Source organism: Apium graveolens, chromosome 4 (genome assembly GCF_009905375.1).
Source record: "Apium graveolens cultivar Ventura chromosome 4, ASM990537v1, whole genome shotgun sequence".
NCBI lineage: Eukaryota > Viridiplantae > Streptophyta > Magnoliopsida > Apiales > Apiaceae > Apium > Apium graveolens.
Window position 1 is genome coordinate 181,474,780 of NC_133650.1, and position 24,643 is coordinate 181,499,422.

Below are 24,643 nucleotides of genomic sequence, written 5' to 3' on the forward strand. Positions count from 1 at the left end.
TCGCTCCCAAGATCCAACGGCCCAGATTTAGAGGTAACTACCCCTAAACCCTACCTTGGGGCTATATATACCCCCAAGACTGAAGGGTTTAGGGGTTGGAAAATAATTTCTGTTGCACTCACACACTCTCATACACTCAAAACACACAGCAGCCATCACATATAGACACACATACACAGCAGCCTCTAAAATATATAAACATATATACCCTCATCTTCTCCAAAGCCTGTTCTTATTCTCACACCGGAGGCGCCGTGGGAGCCAAACCCCCTTCCGGTGTTTTTTTGCAGGCGCCCAACCAGCAGCTACACCTCACCCCCGCAAAGGTCCAGGAACGCCGTCGGACGGAGCCGCCCGCTCACCGGAGTTGTCATTTGGCGCTAGAAGGAGGGGCTCCATCCTTGGGTCTCGGTGCCCCTGGATTCATCTTCATCAGCAAACTCTTGAGAGAGTCCACTTTCAAACCTGTAAGAACATAAACAACCAAACCCTTTCTTGAATATGAGTTTTCATTTTAGCCACGTTTGTATGAGCTTCTTGCTTTAGGCCGTGTTTGTGTGAGCCCGCTCTTGTTTGTTAAGTTTTAGTTGTTTAGGGTTTGATAATCTTGGTAATCTCGAAGCCTGGGGTTTAATAGTCTTGGTGATTTAAAACCCAGAACTGTTTTAGCTTGCGTATTTTCTTTTGTGTTCAAGAGCCTGCTGTTCTTGTTTGGTATTATTTTTAGCAAAACCCAGAAAGTTTGCTTGCTGTTGTTCTGGAATTTTTTTGTAATATTCAAAAAAGCAACCTCAGATCCACATTTGTAGCCTCAAATCTTGGTCAGTTGTTTGTACAATTGTGGTAATGGCAAGAGCAGGAAAAAGTACAGCTGGTAGGCCCTCCGCCAGTACCCACATTCAGGATCAAGACCCCTCTCAAGTTCAAGAACCTGGGGGAGACAGGGAGACCTTCCAGGAGCAACCACTGACACAGCATACTCCAATCAGGGATGCTAGAAATGTCATAGAGCTAAATCAGTACAAGTACACCAATGTTCCAGTTGCAGAGGAGCATATGGCTAACTTAACAAGCCATGAACTTGCTGAAGCAATCAGGCTCTACAGAGATGAACAAGCCCGGGCTCAGATGGAATCTGAGCAAGATGATGAGCAAGAAGAGTCCGGGGACTCTCAGCAATCCAGGAGATCTGTCTTCGACCGAATTGGGGCTAAGGCAAAAAAGAATCAAAAAGAGCCTAATAAGAAGGAGACAGAAGCAGCCAGAAAGAAAAAGTTAGAAGAAATCAGAGAAAAGATAAGAAAAGAAGAGAAGGAAAAGATGGAGCAAAAAATTCAGAAAAGAATGCAGATGGAGGAGGAAAAGCTCCTAGCTAAAACAAAAGGAAAAAGAACTCGGAGGGACCCTACCCCCGAACTCATTTCCGATGACGAAGAGGAGGGTCAGAAAGACCTCAAGGAAATGATCTACGAGCTCCAGAGAAGAATGGAAAAAGAATCTGGGGTGGAAGTTGGGCAGACCCTCACGCCCTTCAGCCATTCCCTAGAAGCCATCCCCCGACAGAAAAATCTCAAACACTACAACTTCGATTCTTTCGATGGGCTGGGGGATCCGGAAGAGCACCTCAACTACTTCGAACAGATAGCTCAGATATACTATTACAATGACTTGACGAAATCCAGATTCTTCGCCTCGACCCTCAAAGGGGGGGCTCAAAGATGGTTTAGCAGAATCCCATCAAGAAGCGTCCACTCCTGGAAAGAATTCAGAGAAGCCTTCCTTAGAAGATTCAGAGCCAATAAAACACATGAAATGCACATGTGCCACCTGGAGACAATCCGCCAGTACGATAACGAAGCACTCTCAGCCTACATGCGGAGGTTCCAGGAAGCCATCAACAAAGTTTCGAATCTCGATGAAAGGGAGGCTCTAAGCATATTTCGAAGAAACCTGGATCCAGAACACAACGAGAGATATATTGTGGAATTGATAAACAAGGAACCCCAAAGCCTGGCCGCTGCTTATTCTATGGCAGCCCGGTTCATAAAAGAAACGGATGTTCTTCAGGCAATGAGAATGACTCGGAATGGAGGAAACAGGAACAAATCTTCTGATGACCGACCGAAAGGGGGTTACCATCAGGAGAAAAAGTTCAAACAAAGCAACCAAACCCAACAAACAAATGTTGTACAAAATACCCCAATATTCCAAAGATTGGGCCCTAAAACAGAGTCCAAAAGTGATCCCGGTCCCCCTAGGCAGTAAAGGGAGCCTAGGCAAGAGCCAGAGTGGACACAACTAAACAGGACCCGGGAAGAGATATTGAAGGAGATCAAGGGAAAGCCATTCTACTATCCTCCAAAGCCAATGCAGACTCCCCCAGAGAGCAGACCTTACAACAGACAGTGCGACTATCATGAAACCCATGGGCACAAGACTGAGAATTGTCTCTCTTTAAAATACTTCATCGAAGATCAAGTCAAGAAAGGCAACCTGAATCAATACATCTCAAGGGAGAAAAATCAGAGAGAGGAAAGGCAAAGAAAAGGTAAGAATATGGTAAATGTGGTCCTGGGAGGCTCACACTCTCCCCCTAGGAGCCCAGGCTCAGGAGATGAGGTATTCTCAATTCAATCCTACCTGGAGATGATGATCTCATTCAGCAGCAAAGATTATGAAGGGGTCAACCCAAATCACAACGAAGCCTTGGTGGTAACACTTGATATCTTTGACAACGAAGTGAGAAGGATGCTGATTGATAATGGATCTTCAGTAAACATACTCTTCAAGCATACTGTGGACTGGATGAAGCTAGGGAGCGTGCGCTCAAATAAATGCCGAGAGGACCTTCTGTATGGGTTCGGGAACAACTTGGTCCCGATCCAAGGAACTTTATACTTGCCAGTGATGTTTGGATCGGCCCCAAACCAAGTTACCCATGTGATTAAGTTCTACGTGATCAATACTCCCTCATCTTACAACGGCATAATCGGGCGCTCAGCCTTGACCAGGATCCAAGCAATCACCTCCATATCACATTTGAAAATCAAGTTCCCAACCCCAACCGGGGTAGGACAAATCAAGGGAGACTATGAGGTAGCTGAAAGATGTTATAGCCAGGCTCTGGTAATGGCTGAGACCCATCAAGACAACAAGAGAAAGGCAGTCGTGCTCCGGAAACAGCAAAGTATTAAGAAACATCGCAAACAATCAAGGGATGATGGGAGAAAAGAAGTTCAGGTCATAGAGACCCTCTCAGATCCAAAAGCAACCAAACAAGGCTCAAAAGAGCAAAAAAGCAATCAAGTCACAGAAGGGATTGGATTGGGCCTAGGCATTGACCAAGCCAACCCTACTGTGCAAGCAACCAACCCAGAAATGACTGAAGAAAGAAACAATAAAGAGATGACAACCCAGGCTCAGATTTATATGAAAACCAACACAGAGGCTCGGATCCAGAAGATGGTATCAGATACGGATCATTCCAAGATAGAGGCCGCTGTTGAAACAGAAACAATTCTGATCAGTACAAGCGACCCTTAGAAAAAGATAAAGATAGGATCCGGGCTCGAGGCTAATTTCAGAAAAGACTTGGTGTCACTACTCCAAGGGTACTCTGATATATTCGCTTGGACCCCGGAAGAAATGCCCGGGTTGGATGAATCCAGAGCGATGCATAGCTTGGACGTCAACCCAGAGAGGAAGCCAGTCAAGCAAAAGAGAAGAAATCGGAAAGGCAGAAAGCAATCGATGAAGAAATTGAGAAACTACTGAAAGCTGGAATAATATGCGAAGTCAAATACCCAGAATGGCTGGCAAATGTAGTAATGGTGAAAAAACCAAACGGAAAGTGGAGAATGTGTATCGATTACACAGACTTGAACAGTGCATGCCCCAAAGACCCCTACCCCTTGCCAAATATTGATCAATTGATCGATGCAACCTCTGGGCATGTGATGCTAAGTTTCATGGACGCCTACTCGGGGTACAACCAGATCAAGATGAATCCCAGAGACATTCTAAAGACAGCCTTCATCACCCACAGGGCGGTCTATGCCTATGTAATGCTGCCGTTCGGATTGACTAATGCGGGAACAACATATCAAAGGGCAATGAATAAAATCTTCAAGGACCAGATTGGAAGGAACCTAGAATCCTATATGGACGATATGATTGCAAAATCCACAAGCGTCCCCGGGCACATAGGAGACCTGAGAGAATGCTTCGACAACTTGAGAAAATACTCACTCAGGCTTAATCCAGAAAAATGCACATTTGGAGTAGGGGCAGGAAAATTCCTTGGATTCATGATAAGCAACCGAGGAATTAAAGCCAACCCAGAAAAGATAAAGGCAATTCAAGAGATGAAGGCTCCCAGAACACAAAAAGATGTGCAGAAGCTAGCAGGATCACTAGCAGCACTCAGAAGATTCATCTCCAAGCTAGCTGAGAGATGCCTACCCTTCTTTGACCTATTAAAAGGAGCAACCAACAAGAGAGAAGTTAATTGGAGCCCAGAATGCCAAAGCGCATTTGAAGAAATCAAAAGGTACCTTTCTCAACCCCCTGTGTTAACAAAAGCTCAACCCGGGGAACCACTATCCCTTTACCTGTCAGCAGGGGCCCTGGCAGTTGGAGCAGCCTTGATCAGGAAAGAGAATGGCAAACAACAACCAGTTTATTATGTGAGCCAAGTGCTAAAAGATGCAGAGAACCGGTACCCGAGGCTAGAAAAGTTTGCTTATGCCTTAGTCACAGCATCCAGGAAACTCAGACACTACTTCCAGGGAAGGGAGATACGAGTTGTAACAAATCAACCATTAAGGAAGATAATACACAAGCCAGATGTCTCAGGGAGGTTGGTAAATTGGTCAGTTGAGCTAAGTCAGTTCAATCTAAGTTTCATTCCTAGAACAGCAATCAAAGCCCATACTCTAGCTGATTTCATCATAGAATGCAATTTCCCAGAAGAAGAGCCCGTGCCCATGAGCATTGACCCTGAGAGAAACACAGATCAAGAAACAGAAGCCTGGGCTCTCAAAGTTGATGGTTCTTCAACAAATGAAAGATCGGGAGCTGGGCTCATTCTAAAGAGCCCAGAAGGGTTCACAATCAAAACAACAATCTCATTTGCATTCTCAGCAACAAACAACCAGGCAGAGTACGAGGCCTTGATTGCAGGATTGAAGCTAGCAAGAACACTCAGGATTCAGAATCTCAAAATCTACAGCGACTCCCAGATCGTCGTAAAGCAAACAAATGGCGAGTACGTAGCCAAGGATCCAGTTCTAGCCAAGTACTAGGCTCTGGTCCAAAGCTACCTAACCTCCATACCAAAAATCCAAGTCATCCAAATCAGCAGAGAGGAGAATTCAGAAGCTAATGCATTGTTTAAACTTGTTCAAAATTCGTCAGACCTGGATTGCTCCGTCTACTTCGAAGAATTGCAGAAACCAAGCACAGAATCTGAGGAAGTCATGGAGATAGAAAACAGTCCGAATTGGATGACTCCATTCATTAACTACTTGGAAAAGGGAGAACTCCCGGAGATAAAGGGAAGGCTCAAAGGTTAAAAGCAAAAGCTTCGAAATTCTTCATGGAAGAGGGAATACTCTATCGCCGGACCTTCTCCTCCCCAACCCTCAAGTGCATAGGCCCAGGAGAGGCACAATACTGCCTCATGGAAGTTCACGAAGGAATCTGCGGGGACCACATGTCCGCAAAAGCACTAGCTCACAAAATCATAAGGCAGGGGTACTACTGGCCTACTATCCACCAGGATTCAATAGACTTTGTGAAAAAATGCAAGGAATGCCAACTCTTCAGCAATGTGACACGGATGAGCCCAGTACTACCCTCCTCAGTCTTGTCACCAATCCCATTTGCAGTATGGGGAATTGATATCATGAGACCCTTTCCCAGAGCCAGAGGAGACCTCAGATACTTACTAGTCTCAATTGACTATATGACAAAGTGGGTAGAGGCAAAGGCAATGAGAACAATAAACCAACAAGACTGCATCAAGTTCATGGACAACATATTGATGAGGTTTGGGATCCCGAGAGTACTTGTCTCAGATAATGGTGCACAGTTCGTCGGTTCAGAATTTGAATCCTACCTTCAAGAAAGGGGCATCCGACACAAGAAGTCATCTGTAGCCTACCCTCAAGGAAATGGCCAAGTTGAGGTAACTAATCGAATACTTCTCAGGGGGATAGAGAAGAGACTCAGGGAAAGCAAAACCAAATGGCCAGAAGAATTGCCTAATGTACTCTGGGCATACAGAACAAGCCCTAGAACAAGCACATGAGAAACCCCCTTCAAGCTGGCTTATGGAACTGAAGCCATGCTACCAATTGAAGTAGGATCCCCCTCCCATCGAGCAATCAACTTTGATGAGATAGCAAATGAGGAGGGGCTCAGAATGAATATTGAGCTAATTGATGAAGTCCGAGATCAGACAGTGGCAAGAATGGAAAAATATAAGTAGAAAACAAGAGAGCACTTCAGCAAGAAGTCCCGGGTCAAAAACTTTCAAGTTGGAGACCTGGTACTTCGAGACACGGAAGCTTCAGACCCCACCAACACTGGAAAGCTAATGCCAAAGTGGGAAGGCCCATACAAAGTCAAGGAAGTTCTAAGGCCAGGGACATACAAGCTCATGAACATGGATGAGTCTGAAGTACCAAATACATGGCATGGACTCAGGCTTAGAAAGTTTTACCAGTAGAAAAAGCAACCAAAAGCAACCAGAACTTGTAGCCTATGGCAAGCAACCAATCTATGATCCTATATTTTGTATGAAAAATTTGCAGATCAATGAAAAGAAATTTCCTTTCTCAGAAAGTTATTACTTTTAAATTACCAATTATGGAAGCAAAAAACAACCCGGGTACCTTCTCATACCCGGGTTAGAACCAGAAAAAAAAACGAAAGCAACCACTATTCGCTTAGAAAAATTCTAAGTAAATGGAGCAATCACCAATCCGGGTTAGACATACCCGGATTGAAAGCAAATTTAAAAGCAAAAAACAACCCGGATTAGCATTCAAATCCGGGTTGCAAACAACCATTATGTACTTAAATTTTCCAAGTACATAAAGCAAAAAAGCAAACATCAACCCGGACACTGTCCCATACCCGGACCAAACCCGATATGAACCCAGTCCGGATTAGGGGCAATAACAAGGATCCGGATTGCTCAAAAAGGAAAAACAACAGGTAAAAGAAAAGCAAACATTTTCTACGACGGAAGAAAATTTCAAAGCAGGATCCGGATTGACATCAATCCGGAACAAATCCAAATATTACATATAGTTCAAATCAAAGTACGAAATCAAGGAATCCTAGAAATGAAATTACATGGGCTGGGCCCGAGAAGCTTTGCAAAGCTGGTCCGGATCTAGAGGAAGCTGGGGCTCGGACCATCATAGGGTTCCGGTTCCCCTTGACCCTGCTCAACCGCAGCCTTTGCAGCAAGGAACTCTTGAATAAAGCTCTCCCAGGAAGCGAAGGGGTCAGTCTTTATATGGCACTCGGCAACAATACAGGACCTGCGTACCTCGGGAACCCCGGCCTGAGCAACCTCGAAGTCATAAACATCGCTGGCCTTGAACTCGGCAATGATGGCCTCCTTGTTCAGATTCTCTTTAGCAGCAAGCTCGGCCTTGAGCCTCTCAACTTCCTGGGCCAGCCCCTCAGCCCGGGTCTCCGAATTCTTCAGTTTCTCTTTCAACCCGGCCTCCACAACCCGAAACCCCTCCCGGGCCTCCTCCAGCTCACCCCTCAAGGAATCAGAAAGCATCTTCTCAGCTTTAGTCCGGTTGTTAGCCTCCTTGAGCTCAGTGAAGGCAACATCGGAGCAGATAGATATCGCACTCCCGAGCTGAGAAACAAAAAAAAAGAGAACATTATTACAAGCAAAAAGTGGATTGGGGGGCATAATCCGGAACTATGGGCATAAAAATTCAGAAGTTACCTGCCCCCATTGACCTGTGACCCTCTTCAAGGCAGCAGTCATATTATAACCCTCAACCTCCTCGCAATCTTCCTCGGAGGGGATACTAGACATGAACCCGGCTAGGTCGATTAGAGTTTTGGTTCCTATCTTCACGGCCTCCCCATCCGGTCCCTTCCCCTCCGAGTCGCATATGACCCGGTCAGCAACAACAGTTTTTCCGCGAGGAGGCTTTCCCGGGGCGGATTTCCTCTTCTTCGAAGGAGGTTCCTCATCAGAGATTTCCTGGACATCAGGGTCCTTAGCCAGGGGAGCATTACCCGGATCAGCAACATTCCGGGGAGCAGAAGATTCGGCACCGCCTTCTATATTCGCAGATCCGGATCCGGTACCAGGCGCCCCCTTGGTTGTCTTGTATGCCAACCCCAACGAGTTAAAAGCTGCTGCATAAGCTGAAGAGGACATTATGGCCCAGGATGCAGGGTTGTAATGCGGCAAACCTGAAAAATGGAAAAGGAAAACTATAAGCACATGATTGATAAAAATACAAATATTACCAAATCCGGGAGTAAAATACTGCAGCATGCCCGGATCATGGGAAGACGATTTATGCAAATAAGCGACAAATAAAAAAGCAAAATATACGATGATCCGGATCATCAGGGAAAGCAGAGAGACCCGGATCAAATACCAAACAGTTCCCTAAAATAATCTAAAAGAAAGAGGAACGTAATCCGGATTTCTGAGTATGGACGGGAACCCGGATCACTAACAGAACAGATTAAAGAAAAACTTACAGCCAAGTTGGAACAGGAGTTTATGGTTCATAAACGTATCCCGGGTTGGCTTGAACCCGAGACTACTGCAAAATTTTCTAATTTGATCTACAGCCTCCCCCTCTAAGACCTCCGGGTTGAACTTCGTCTTAACCTCCCCAGCTGTGAAATATGGAAGATACTCCAAATCGTATCCCTTCAACATCAATATCTCCCCATTCCAATGTTTCAAAGAAGTCTGGTGCATAACCGGTTTGGACCTACCCGGGCCAAATCCGCACTCTGCTGCCCGAAATCTCAGCTCGTAAAAAGGTTTCTGGCTTGACCTAGAAAGATAGAATATCTGGTGGAGCAACTTGAAGGTTGGCATGAGCCCGGCCTTGTTGTAGCAAGCTATGAACCAAGTCATAGACTTTATTCCATTTGGGGTTATCTGCATGGGGATATCCTATAGACATACTTGCACAGGTGCTTGAGAAAAATATGGTAGCGTGGGCTCCACCCGGACCTTAAATGCTCCAGCCAGACCGGAACAAAACCATCCGCAGGACGATGGAAGATCCTCTCATACGGCTCGGGCCACCTCCAAGCGATATCGGGTGTCAATTGAAAAGCAGCCCGAATTGCCTTGTCCATATCACCCGGGTCAGCTTCAGCATAAAAATCCTTCAGCTGGTAATGATCCCGGCTGATCCCAAATGAAGCAAAAGCTGCCTCCAGTGCGCCCTGATCATAAACGCTCGGGTGGCCATCCTCGTGCCTCTCATATCTGACTCGGGTATAGTATATGCTATCTTCAAACCCGGGTGGCTTTCTAACAAAGTGATATTTAATATCGGACCAGCGGCCATCCGGGGTGAAAATAACAGAGTTTTCTGGAAGCCTCTTGAACCGGAAGCTCGTAATTGTTCCCACGGACCCGGACCCCTTTCTAACCATCTCGCCCCGGATCTGTTCTCTACCAGTCGAATCCGGATCACTCTCCTCGTCAGAAAAGTTGGGATAACAGTTGTATACTTTCCTAGCTCGCTCTTTGATCCGGACCATATACCTATTAAAATGAAGGTCAGTTAGTCTGGACCCTACAGATTTTATTTGTCTTACTAGGCGGTCCGGATCAGGTGCGTTATGTTAGTTTTACCATAACCTAATGATCCGGACCACCAATGCAAGTCCAACCCGGAAAAACATCAACGATCCAGATCATGTTAACTACAATCCACAAAAAGCAAACCACCATGGACCCGGATCTTGATGGCAAATACCCAGATCCGGATCCATAGCAACCAAAAACAGATCAAAAAACCTAAGTCATACAATCCTGCCATAAACCTCCCCCAAATCCGGATCCTACACACCCAACCCGGATCAAAATCAAAACCCTAACCCACAAACAGTGAAGCCAAGAATCAAACAGCGAAATTAGCACCTTTTACCTATACACACATATATTTCACCCAAGAACATGAAGAACAACGGTGGAAAAAACCCAGAAAAATCAAATGAAAAACCCATACAAATCAACAAAAATCGAGCCTAAAACACAGGGACACATACAGATCTACAAATAAACAAAAAACCAAGCAACAAAAAACAACCAAAAACCTCGATTTCCATTTCGAAGAAATATAACCGAATCTCAAGCATGCAAAATCAAAATTCGAAAAGCAAAATCGGAGAACAAATGGAAAAAACAAGAAAGAAGAAATCTTACAAGTCAATTGAAGATGGACGGAGAAACAAGCGACACGCGGCGGCAAGAATTAACCAAGAGCACGACACTTCGTACAAAAATGAGAGAAAATGAAGAAAAAACTAAATGACTGTTGATTTTCCTTTCGATGGTGAATAAAAAAGAAAAGAGGAAGAAAGGGGGTCGGCCTTTTATAGGCATAAATGAGGAAAACTACCCCTGCCACGTGGCAGGATCCTACTGGTTCCAGAAGCAGTTACAAAAATAAAATTAATACATATATATGTGTAATTACACACATATAAATGCAAATTAAACCCATAATGATTATGGGCCGAGTTTTTAGGAAAAAACTGCCCAAAAATTCAAATTCGTGGGAGGGAATAAACTGAAAGACGTTACAAATCCCAAACTTTTCAAATTCCACAGCCCAATACCCGGATCAATAGCAAAAATCCGGATCATTATCAACCAGGATTATTCTACTATTCTACCTTAATCCGGATTGGCATCCATTACACAAGATCCAGATTGGGGGCCAACCAGGAGCAGGAATTTTTCTAAGGCATCAACCATTCTACCTTAATCCGGATTGGCATCCATTACACAAGATCCGGATTGGGGGGCAACCAGGACCAGGAATTTTTCTGATAGAATAGTCTTAATCCGGATTGGCATCCATTACATCAGATCCGGATTGGGGGGCAACCAGGAGCAGGAATTTTTCTGAAGAAACTATTCTACCTTAATCCGGATTGGCATCCATTACATCAGATCCGGATTGGGGGGCAACCAGGAGCAGGAATTTTTCTGAAGCAACCTTTCTACCTTAATCCGGATTGGTATCCATTACATCAGATCCGGATTGGGGGGCAACCAGGAGCAGAAATTTTTCTGAAGCAACCATTCTACCTTAATCCGGATTGGTATCCATTACACCAGATCCGGATTGGGGGGCAACAGGAGCAGAAATTTTTGTTTACTAAGCCAAATATGCAACCCTACTCTACTCCCTCATCCAGAAAATCTGCATAAGGGAGTGGGGGGCAAATGATAGGGCATAAGAGACCCGGGCAGGAGTTAACCTGGACTGAAGGGGTCAGGCTCAACCGACCTGCTAAGACCCCCCTCTCCCAGGCCAATCAAACATAGGAGCCCAGGCCCGGGTCTATCCTACTTCCCGGATCCGGATCCGCCTGCATACCTGGATCCGGATCGGGGCCAAAACCACAGTGAGGGAGGTCTTAGCAGACACATAACATCCCACAACCCGCCAGGGGGGGTACGTGGGCACGTGACTATGACAGCTATCAACAACCAACACCCCAGACAAGCACGGCGCATGTCAGAGGCCGTTAGGACACTCTGGAGGTGGTCCTCCCCTGGACACGTGTAAGCAATCTGCCCAAGCCAGGCATCCTCCGCTCCCAAGATCCAACGGCCCAGATTTAGAGGTAACTACCCCTAAACTCTACCTTGGGGCTATATATACCCCTAAGACTGAAGGGTTTAGGGGTTGGAAAATAATTTCTCTTGCACTCACACACTCTCATACACTCAAAACACACAGCATCCATCACATATAGACACACATACACAGCAGCTTCTCCAAAGCCTGTTCTTATTCTCATACCGGAGGCGCCGTGGGAGCCAAACCCCCCTTCCGGTGTTGTTTTGCAGGGGCCCAACCAGCAGCTACACCTCACCCCCGCAAAGGTCCAGGAACGCCGTCGGACGGAGCCGCCCGTTCATCGGAGTTATCATCTAGTATTATGGTTGACCTCATGGGTTCCACCTGAGCTACCGGTTCTTCATTCCTTTGAATTGCTTGAGCTTGTACCACCTGAGTTACAGCTTTATTCCTTGCAACTTGAACTCCCGATGCAGAATTGCTACTCTGTTGTGTTGATACTTTGGCTCCTGCTTGTAGTGTGTTTACTGATGGTTTATTTCTTGGAGCCAAGAATGGAACAAATCTAGGTGTGGGCATGAAGATAGCTTTATAGCCAACTGGACCTCTTAAATTGTCTTCAAAGGTTTGAGATTCCTTCTTTTTTCTCCCAATTAATTCATCAGCTTCATTGACAAAGGGCATGTGCTTTCTTAGAACCCTGAAGCTCCTTGTACCACCTGCACCATCTAGTTCTTTATCATTGGCTTGGCTTTCAGTATCATGACCTTCAAAGTCATGGCCTTCACTATTATCATTCTCCTCATCTGCAAGATTTACAACCCTTTGTTTTTCAACATTTTCATGAGCATCTTCATAAAATCTAGCTTCCTTCCTACTAATTTGTAGTTTTTGTCTTTTTAATTCTTTTGGCCTTTTTTTGTTGGGAGGTCCTTCCTTTCTAGGATTAGCAGATCCAATAGCTTGTTGTTTATCATTTCCTTACTCTTGCCATTTGGTTGGGCAATCAGATTTTCAGTGATATGGCGACTTGCACAAGCTACAATGCATATATATCCTTTTACTAAACCTCTACAATACAGGTCCAGTAGTCTTCATTTGGGTAGATTGACTCATGTTGCCTCATTCTCAATCTTCCATCATCCTCGGCCTTTTTGGTCTTCCCCTAAATATTTTCGGGATATCTGGTGGTAGAAGCTCATCTGTGGACTGAATCTCTCAAAACTCTTCACCATTAACAGCCTCCGGTATATATTGATAAGAGGCCAAATACTTGGTTCTCTTATAGAAGTCCGATGTATAGTCTGCTACTTGGTGTCTCATATCATATATTGCTGCAATTGAATGCTCACATGAGATTCATGTGAGGTCATAAACTCTACAACTACAAGACTTTGCATCAAGGTCAATAGTGAATATCCTTGTCCCTTGTTTCACAACAAATTTCTTATCACCATCCCAGGAAGCATTCCAGTTTCTAGCTTCAATAACCAATAGCTTGTTGTTTATCATTTCCTTGCTCTTGCCCTATAGTTGGGCAGTCAGGTTTTCTGTGATATGGTGTGTTGGATATATTTGAGATGTCATGTTTAATATGTTTCATGTTTAGTTTTCAGATCTTAACTAACAGGAAATATCAGCTCTTACTGGAATCAGGACTTACTGGAAGTCAGGACTTAAGGATATCATGACTTAGATTATCAGAAGATAATATCAGAAGATGGATATCAGAACTTAAGTACTGGAGGACTAACAATTAAGGAAGGAAGCTGATTTACAGGAAAGAAGATCGAGACTAATACAAAAAGAAGATATGCATGGAAAGAGTTAGAGGACTAGAAGAATTATATAAGATATCTGATTGATATATTTTAGGAGACAAAATTATATTCCATATCAATTAGAAGTTATCTTGTAACTGTGTGTCTATATAAACACATACATAGGTTTACTCTATAAGAGTTACGATCATCGAGGAGATCATACATTGTAACCTAGCAGCTCTCGTGATATTTGTTCATCACTGAGAGAGAACAGTTCCATTGTAACAGAGTTTATTATATCGAATACATCTGTTTTCTGTTACTTGTGCTTTAAATCGATTTGATTATATTCTACACTGTATTCAACCCCCTTTTACAGTGTTGTGTGACCTAACAAGTGGTATCAGAGCTTATCTGTTAACACACATACAGTAAAGATCTAAAACAATCATGTCTGAAGAAGAAGAAAATCCAACCAAGCCCGCCAAAACTGAAGAAACTCCAAAGACTCAAACCCATAGTCGATATGAGACTATCAGGGTTCCCATGCTGAGACCTTCTAAGTATCCCATATGAAAAGTGAAGATGGCTATGTTTCTGGAAGCTATAGATCCAGAATACCTTGACAGAATTTATGAAGGACCGCATAAGCCAACCAAGCTCTCAGTTGTAGTTGCAGATCAGCCAGCAAAGACCATACCAAAGGAGAAAAGTGAATACACAGCTGAAGATATCTCATCTATTGCCAAGGATGCAAAGGTAAGGCATTTGCTGCATAGTGCCATTGATAATGTCATGTCAAATAGGGTAATTTAATGCAAGACTGTAAAGGAGATATGGGATGCTTTGAAGACAAGGTGTCAGGGAACTGATGCAATCAAGAAAAATAGGAGGACTATACTCACTCAAGAGTATGAGCACTTTGACTCAAAAAGTGATGAGTCATTAACTGACTTATATGACAGGTTTGTCAAACTCTTAAATGATCTGTCACTGGTGGACAAGGAATATGACATTGAAGATTCAAATTTAAAATTCCTTTTATCTCTTCCTGAAAGTTGGGATTTGAAAGCTACTATTATAAGAGACAACTATGCTCTTGATGAAACTACTCTTGATGAAATTTATGGAATGCTCAAGACTTATGAACTTGAGATGGATCAAAGAAGCAAGAGACATGGGAGAAAGTCAAGGATAGTTGCTCTTAATGTTGAGGAGGAATCCCCCAAAGTGGCTGTCTCAAAGAAAGGAAAAGGAAAGGCTCTCATCATAAAGTCTGATTCAGAAACTGAAAGTCTACCTGAAGTAGATGTTGATGAAGAGATGATGAAGCTGTGTGCTCTTATGGTGAAGGGTATCACAAAGATAGCCTACAGGAAATTCAGAAGGGGAAAGAAGTTTTCCAGGAAAGGTAGAAGTTCTGATAAGAAGGGCTTCAAAAAATCTGAAGGTAAAGGAGGAAAGTCTGACATAGGAGATTACTCAAATGTCAAATGCTACAACTATGATGAGAAAGGCCACATATCTCCTGACTTCAAGAAAGGAAAGAGTGATAAAGGCAAGGATCTTGTCACAAAGAAGAAAAGTTGGACAGACACTTCAGATTTTGAAGATGAGGATAACTATGCCTTGATGGCAAATGCTGATAGCAGTTCTGATGCTGCTAAGTTAAAGGTACCTTGAGGAACAACTTATGCCTTTTATACTGATGATATTACTGATTTGAGATTATATCTTAAAACCATGTTTATTAGCTATAGAGATCAAACTTTAACATGTGAAAGATTAACTTCTGAAAATCTTGCTTTTAAAAAGAGGAATGATTATTTAGAAAAAAAGTTAGTTATGTTCCATCACTCAGAAGGATAGAGATGATGTTTTCTATGTTAGAGATGAAGTGCTAAAAATGAATAAATCTCTAAAAACTGAGTTAGAAAAGGAGAGAGAGATTATCAGGACTTGGACTAACTCTGGCAGAACTACTCAGGATATACTAAGTAGTGGGAACTGGAAAGAGGGCTTAGGTTATGGAGATGAGAAAAGTGAAAAAGGAACCGAACAAGTTAAGCCAATTATTGTTAAACAGACTACTAAGCCAAAGGTAAATCCTGTTAAATTTGTAGCTAAAACTGTAAAGTCTGATTCTGAAAAGATGAAAGATATTGAGACATAAGTGATAGCAGAGTCAACTTCTGACAAATTAGAATAGGATAAACCAACTAAAGTTAACATAGGCTTAATGACAAAGAAGCAGCTTAAACATAAGCTGAAAGAGATTACCATTGTAAACAAGGTAAAGGTAGCTAGGAAAAATAGGAATGGAAAGGAAGGTGTGAATAAAAGCAACAATTATATGCCTGTTCCTAATGCTCCTAGAAAGAAATGCTATAACTGTGGAAACTCTAACCATCTGACTTCTTTTTGCAGGAAGAATAAGAATATAAACTCCTTACCCATCAAGTCTGAAGTTAAGAGTCAGTCTGTTAGGTTTAAACCGCAAAATCCTTGTTTTCATTGTGGTAGTATATGGCATTCCATTTATACTTTTAAGGAATATCATAGTTTGTACTATGATTATTATCAGATAAAACCTTCTTTGAAGAAAGTTGCTTTAATTCCTTCTTGTGTAAAGTATGATGCAAAGTCTGACATTATTAATACTGATATGAAAAATGTTAGCATAAACTCTAATGTTAAATCCGCTGCAAATGTTAACAAACTTAAAAAGGCCAAAGGATCCAAGCAAGTCTGGGTCCTTAAAACTAACCATTAGTGGTCTTAGTGATTGCAGGGCAACAGGAAGAACATCCTAGTTCTGGACAGTGGATGTTCAGGACATATGACTGGAAATAAAGCCCGGCTATCAGATTTTGTGGAGAAAGCTGGCCCAGGAGTTTCTTATAGAGATGACAATATTGGAAAAACTCTGGGATATGGCAAGATCAATCTTGGGAATGTCATCATTGATTCAATAGCTCTTGTCTCAGGACTTAAACACAATCTGTTGAGTATAAGTCAAATCTGTGACAACGGTTATCATGTGGATTTCTTTGAAGAACACTGTGAAGTTATAAGTAATTCTACATGCAAGGTGGTTCTGAAAGAAGACAGGCATGGTAACATTTATGAAGCCAGACTTTCAACAAATACTGATGGTTCTGCAATCTGTCTGTTGAGTAGAGCATCAATTGAAGAAAGCTGGAATTGGCATAAGAAACTCTCTCATTTAAATTTCAACAATATAAATGAACTTGTAAAGAAAGATCTTATGAGAGGACTGCCAAAAACTGTATTTGCTCCTGATGGCCTTTGTGATTCATGTCAGAAGGCAAAATAAAGAAAATCTTCTTTCAAGAGCAAAACTGAGTCATCAATTCTTGAGCCTTATCACCTACTGCATGTTGATCTATTTGGTCCAGTCAATGTCATGTCTATTGCAAAGAAGAAATATGCTATGGTTGTAGTGGATGAGTTCACAAGATACACTTGGGTGTATTTCTTGCACAAGAAGACTGAAACAACATCTACTCTAATTGATCATGTCAAACAGCTGGATAAATTGATCAAAGATTCTGTTAAAATAATAAGGAGTGATAATGGCACTGAATTCAAGAATTCAATCATGGAAGATTTCTGCAAAGATCATGCAATCAAACAAGAATTTTTTGCACCTGGAACTCCACAGCAACATGGAGTTGTAGAAAGAAAGAAAAGGACCCTCATTGAAGGTGCATGAACAATGCTTGATGAAGCAAAACTACCATCCTATTTTTGGGTTGAAGCTGTGCAGACTGCTTGTTTTACACAAAATGCTACACTTATAAACAAGCATGGAAAAACACCATATGTGATGGTGAAGAAAAAGAAGCCAAATCTGAAATACTTTCATGTATTTGGTTGCAAGTGTTTTGTTTTTAAGACTCATCCTGAGCTGCTATCAAAATTTGATCTAAATGCTGATGAATGAATTTTTGTTGGATATCCACTTTCCACAAAAGCCTTGAGAGTCTACAATTTAAGAACAAGAGTTGTCATGGAATCTATCAATGTCTCTTTTGATGATAAGAAAATTACTGGACTTGAAGATTTCGATGATCATGATCAGCTGAGATTTGAGAATGAAGATTTAAATTCCGATTCTGGAAATTCTGATGACTTAAATCCTGATCCTGTAAGACTTGATGGATTAGGTTCTGATGTCGTTGAAACTGTGGTAACAACTCCAAAGGAAAATGCACCTGTCCAAGGGGAGCAAGCTGAAGAACCTACCACATCTCAAGACTCTCGAGAAGCATCAGAACCTGTCACTGGCTCTTCAAGTTCTGATTCATCTAGTTCTGATGAGCCAAATTCTGATAATTCTGGAAGCTCTGATTCTTCACCTTCTGAAAAATCAAATTCAAATTCTGAAGTCTCAGAGAGCATAACTACAGGGAGAGTATCAGAAGATGCTGATGGAGACAGCATGGATCATGGGGGAGGATCCAGTTCTAGAGATCAACTTCCATCTGCAAGAAAGTAGACTAAAGCACACAAACCTGATTTAATCATTGGAGATCCTGAAGCAGGTGTTAGAACTAGAACTGCAACTTTAAATAAATATCTCTATCATTCCTTTCTATCTCAGACTGGACCAAAGAAAGTGGAAGAAGTTCTTCAAGATGCTGATTGGGTGCAAGCAATGCAGGAAGAGTTAAATGAATTTGAAAGAAATAAAGTCTGGACCCTAGTGCCAAGACTAAAGAACAAATCTGTTGTTGGTACAAAATGGGTGTTCAGAAACAAAACTGACAGTGATGACATAATTCCAAGGAATAAAGCAAGACTGGTTGCTAAAGGCTACTCTCAACATGAGGGTATTGATTATGATGAAACATTTGCACCATTTGCTAGATTAGAAGCCATAAGGATATTTTTGGCTTATGTTGCTCACAAGAAGTTTAAAGTATTTCAAATGGATGTGAAAAGTGCTTTTCTCAATGGAGAATTGGAAGAAGAGGTATATGTTGAACAACCTCCAGGCTTTGTAGATCCTAAATTTCCCAATCATGTCTACAGGCTTGACAAAGCACTTTATGGCCTTAAGCAAGCTCCAAGAGCATGGTATGAGACTTTAGCTCAATTTCTTCTGGAAAGTGGATTTCACAGAGGCACAATTGACAAGACTTTATTCTACCTCAACCATGGAAAGGACTTACTTTTGGTACAGATATATGTTGATGATATCATATTTGGTTCTACTAATTCCAAACTGTGTGAGAAGTTTGCAAACCTAATGCAGTCAAGATATCAAATGAGTATGATGGGAGAACTCAGCTATTTTCTGGGCCTTCAAGTCAAGCAAACTGAAGAAGGCACTTTTATCTGTCAATCCAAGGATACCAGAAATTTACTGAAGAAATTTGAAATACAAGATTGTTCAACTGCATCCACTCCCTTGGCCACTACAACCAAGTTAGATAAGGATACTGGTAAATCGGTAGATATTACTAACTACAGAGGTATGATTGACTCCTTACTCTATCTAACTGCAAGTAGACCTGATATCATGTATGATACTTGTCTTTGTACAAAATTTCAGGCTGATCCAAGAGAACCTCACTTATTAGTTGTGAAAATAATTTTCAAATACCTTAAGGGTACAGCTGATCTAGGATTGTGGTATCCTAGGGAATCAGATTTTAAGCTAATTGGTTACTCAGATGCAGATTTTGCAGGATGCAAAATAGACATGAAAAGCACTAGTGGAAGCTGCCAATTTCTTGGAGGCGGATTGGTTTCTTGGTTTAGCAAGAAATAAAAGTCAATTTCCACATCAACTGCAGAAACAGAATATATTGCTGCAGGAAGCTGTTGTGCACAGATTCTTTGAATGAAGAATCAGTTACTGGATTATGGGTTAGAATTTTCTAAAATCTCTATTTACTGTGATAATCAAAGTGCTATTTCTATGACAGGTAATCCAGTTCAACACTCAATGACAAAGCACATCAACATTAGGTACAATTTCATAAGGCAATATGTGGATGAAGGCACAGTGGAATTGCATTTTGTTCCAACAGATCAACAACCAGCATATATCTTCACAAAACCACTATGCGAAGCTACTTTTATAAGATTGGTAAATGAACTTGGAATGGTTTCAGGTTCTTTCTCTAAATCTGCCTAGTTTTTGTTCTCATGCATCAGACTTTATGATCAGTGTTTACAGATTGTATTATCTATATGTAATCTGTGCTTAATTTGAAAATTCATTAAATGCTGATTGTTATCTAATGTGGATTTATATACTCTTATAAGTGTTTTGAATGTTCTGTGACTATTCAATCCAATAAGGATAACTGTGCCAGATGCTGACCTAGTAGTCATTAATATACTAGAAATCCCATGTTTGAATTAGTTGTTTATGTGGAAACTCATTAACATAAGCAGATTCTGATATTGAGCTTAGTCAAATTTACTTTGTGTATCTTATTACTAAGTCACAAACTAGATTCTTGTTTCTTATCTGTCAAATTCCGATGTTAGTAAATCTTAAGAATGAACTAAGTGCTGATAAGCCTCACTTATCAAAAGAAAAGAAAAGAAAAGAATAAAAGTCAGGTACTCCTTTGAGATCTAGAGTAAAAATGTGGAAGGGAAGACCCAAGTGCATTGCTGGTATTAAGTAATATGCATTAGAAAAGCAAAAAAATTTCTTGGTGACTTTTCACACTCTATGATTACTGGAGAAATACTCTGATAACAGCATAAATTCTGATAAATAGTCGTGACTCACTTACACTGAGAAGCCACTGTAAAAAGGAATTTCAAAAGATACATAAAATGATCACAAACAGTTGAGGTGGATTATTGCATAAATTTGTTCTATAGTATGACTGATGACAGATTTTAAGCATTTTTATGAGTTATGCCTTATTTCTAAGATGTACTGAAGTTGATCAGACTTTAATCTTTATCTGATATTTTGCTGAATGTACACACTTTCACTCCATATGAATGATGAAAATTACTGTGGTGATTAAGTTGTTTTTGACAAACAGTTAAGTGTCATTTGCATAAATTCTGAGGACAAGTTCTGATGGAAGTTCTGATGATTAAACTCTGAAGAAAATAAGTCAGTATTTGTATGAAGAATCACAGAAAAAGATATTCACTTTTTTGAGTACAGAAGCCATGTTCTGATGACTGTTAAAATCTAATATAAGTTAAGTTCTGATATTAAATCATGATGGAATCTCTGATGCTTACGTGGCATTTTTCTTTACTTGACTTATTTGTAGCAAAATATGAAATAATTATATTTAAATCAAAATAAATTTTGGTGAGATAAAAATAGTCATAATCATTATGGGTTAGTGGTTAACGTGTATGTCTTGAAAAACTGCATGTGCACGGTAATTGTTAATTATTTTTCGTGCCCATTAACTCTTGCTTTAGATCTTTTACTGACTGTTATTATTACACATCGGTCTAGGGAGACGAGGCATCATTATTTTTACTTGTAATTGTTAAACAGTCCTCGCGTCCCTTGGTATTCTATTGGCTATTTAAACCGACTATTCATCCCAACCAAAACATTTTTTTCTCACAAACTCACTCTCTTTTTATTCTCATCAACAAAAATGGTTCGTTTCAACTTGTTCCCGAACTATGAAACTTTCAATATCGAGTTGAGTTGTGATGATTGGCAACAGGAGTGACATGTCACCGCCATTCCTAAAGAGCTCCGGAACTCAGTTCCACAAGAGGTTCACACAGACCTCTTATTCTTTTTGATGGACTAGCACCTCCATCTTGATCGTTTGGAAGAGGAAAGGAGAGAAGCTCTCCGTCAGCAAGAACGGATCATCCGTCTTGCAGTGCTCTTCGTCAACAGCAGAAGGAGCTAGTCGATAGGTTTTCTTAGACTAGGACTAAGGCTGTTGATGTTAAGAATCTTAGAATAGGACTATCTTGTAATTTTTGCATGTAATTGATAAATTTCATGAAATGTACTCATATGATATATTAATGAAATTTCCTTTAATTGCAAGATTTGGTCTTTGTTTCTCAAATTATGTGACTGTGCATGTTTTAATTGCAATTTGTTAATCTTTACTTCATCTATTTTTAACTCTATCCTGTGATGAATGTTTTGATTCAACAATGGTCAATAATAAATTTTGATGATTTGAGGAAATAATTGAAGCACGAGTTCATGCATCTGAACCTGTGATAGTTGAAGCTGAGAATGTTACTTCTCAGAAAGAGAAAGTAACTCAAAGTTCTGATACTTTGAAAAGGAAATCTGTAAATTCTGATGCTGCTGAAGCAACTCCTTCAAAGGCAAGGAGATTGAACAAAATGAAGGCTAGGAGGTATTTGGCTAAGGCTATATCAGAAGATACTGAAGAAGCTGAGGAAGGATTTTGGGAATCTCTGATCTCACAAGAACTAATTATCATTGAAGCCCTTCCAGCTCAAGCCAAAGACACTGCTAATGACACAGTTGTTACCCCTCCCGTCTCTCCTATTAAAGCTACAGATGATGCTAAAGAAAAAACTGATAATTCTGAAATAGATATTCATAATTTGAATATACCTGAAGTTCTTTATCTGGAAGCTTCATCTACATCAAAGACACCAGCTCTGGAGATAAATTCTGCTGATCAGAATTTAGATGATGTTATTCCTGAATCTCCAGTTGCTTCACACACTGTTGAGCTATCAGAACAAAATGAGTCTTCCTCAAGTTCTGATGAAAGTGTTTCTGTTGAGACTCCAGTACCTACTTTGGGCAAGGAAGAATTGGTGAAGAAATTTGTTGAAAAGGAAGCACCTATTCCTTGGGAGGATACTCACAGAAGTGTTGAGTGGACCAAGAAGTGGAATGAATCACATTTTATTCCATGTTCTAAAGTTCTGACAAAGCATATTGCAAAAGCTGATGAGTTGCTTACAAATGCTGATTTCAAGACACAACTCAAGATCACGTCTCTATCTACAAAACATCTTCAAGGTCTACATACTTCTAATCATGAAAAGGTTGATACACTCAGGGAACAAGCTGATAAGTTCAATCTACAGATCAAGCTTGACAAGAACATGTATATCAGACCTATTTCTGAAAAAGTTGTAGCCATTGAGAAAACTCAAGAGAAGCAACATGCCCAAATTGCTGAGGTTCTGGCTAATCAAGCTTCTCAGAAAGCTCAATTGGATCAAATCCAATCTTCAGTTGAACTTCTTCTTTCTCTCTTACTTCCTGATGATGCCAAAAAGGGGGAGAAGGTAGTTAAGTCCAAATGCTCACCTACTCAAGAACTAAAGAAAAAGGATGATAAAGGTGATGACCAGGGAAACTCTGAAAAGAGCAGAGGTCAAAAAAAAGTTCAAGGAAAATCTTCTATTCAGAACAAGTCAAGTTCTGATGCTGTGAATGCTCAAAGACTGAAGTCAAGTGGTGATAAGCAAAGTCTGATGTCAAGTTCTGATATTCTGATTCAGTCAGGATCTGAAGACTCTCAGAAGATTTTGCAAACTCTGAAGTTAAAGTGGAAGGAGACTATTGTTTATTACAAAGATCCTAAAATACAGACACTTGATGAGGAGATAACAAGAAGATTATTTCTGAAACACAATCCAGGAATGGATTTAGAAACTCTCAAGGAGGAAGAAGCTAGATTTGCTGCTGAGAAGACAAATTCTAAGTCTAAAACTTTTGATGCAAAGAAACCTCCAAGGCCTAAGGAAAAAGGCATTGTGATCAAGGAAAAGTCAAATTCTGAAACTTCAAAGTTCAGGACTAGATCACAGACTGTGAGTGATCCCAAAGACAAAGGGAAAGGAAAAATTTATGAACTAACCAAGTCACTGGACTTGAAAACTTCTCAAGATCTGATGAAACCAGTGTGTAAAATGGTTCAAGTAACTGATGATAATCTTGTTGAAGATGAAACTGTTCAAATTTTGAAAAGAAGAAAGATAAATGAAGATTCTAAAACAACCTCTGACACTGATCAAGTTATTTAGAATAAAGGACAGGAAGGTACAGAAGAAACAACAAATTCTGATCAAGCTGTCAAGACATCAACTACTGACAATGCTCAAGTTGATTTGTATAAAATGACAATTGCTAATAAGAAGAAGCTGTTATGGAAGAAAGCTACTCCAGTTGAACCAAAATCCAATCTCATGATTAATCAACTTGCTACATTTGAGTTAAAATCCAAGCAACCTAGAGATAGAGCTAGATTAGGTTCTGATGAAGAGAAGATTCAAACAGGAGTAGAGGTTACTCTAAGAGATCCTTTCATATTGACAGACAAACCATATGAACAAATCAAACAAAGGCACCTTGATAAGGTGTTGTCTGCTGAAGTTGTGATAGATGCTCATGATAAGGAGAATCTAAAAGAGAAATTGATCTTATTTCTCAATGATGGAAGGACTTATAGATTAGTTGATATTGATGTATTAAAGAAGTCTATCAGAGAACTTTAACATATTCACTATCTTCTGAAAGTAAAATATGATGTTACAAGAAGATGGTCAGAATACATTTTGAAGGCTATAAGAGATCTATTCAGAATCTCTGGTACAAAGACTTCTCATTACAGTCCAATGATTACTGAAGGTGATGGAAGAGAAATTCCTATGCTGAAGAATTCTGCTAAGGTGGAGGTTATTCTGAAAGGAAGATGCTTATGTTATAATGAAAACTCTTCACATCCTAAGGTTATCAGACTTGATGATGGACTTGAAAGAACATCCATTCAAGCTCTCTGAACAACCATTTATCAAATTGGTGATAGTAAAGAAGAAGAACTGATGCAGGTCAAAGCACAGTTAGCTGAAGTTCTGAAGAAAGCTGAAGATAATCTGATAAATGATTTTGTTAAGAATCATTATGGATTCAGATTGATTTAGTGATGTTGGTAAAGCTGGATGTTTTGTAAGTTGTAATCAATAGTCTTATTAAACTCTTATTGCATTTGAACTTAAATGTTTTTGACATCATCAAATCTATTAACTTGTACATTCTTGCATAATTTACAAGTT

The 24,643-nt window shown here is 40.7% G+C and overlaps 1 protein-coding gene across 2 annotated transcripts in view; it reads left to right on the forward strand.

Annotated features, from left to right (window-relative positions):
- The first annotated feature begins 337 nt into the window (after positions 1-337).
- Positions 338-24,643, forward strand: part of LOC141716969 (uncharacterized) — an 89,417-nt gene continuing 65,111 nt past the window's right edge. For both annotated transcript variants that reach the window (XR_012573470.1, XM_074519108.1), the window contains exon 1: positions 338-467. The gene's annotated coding sequence lies outside the window, so the exon portion shown is untranslated. The remainder of the gene's footprint in view (positions 468-24,643) is intronic.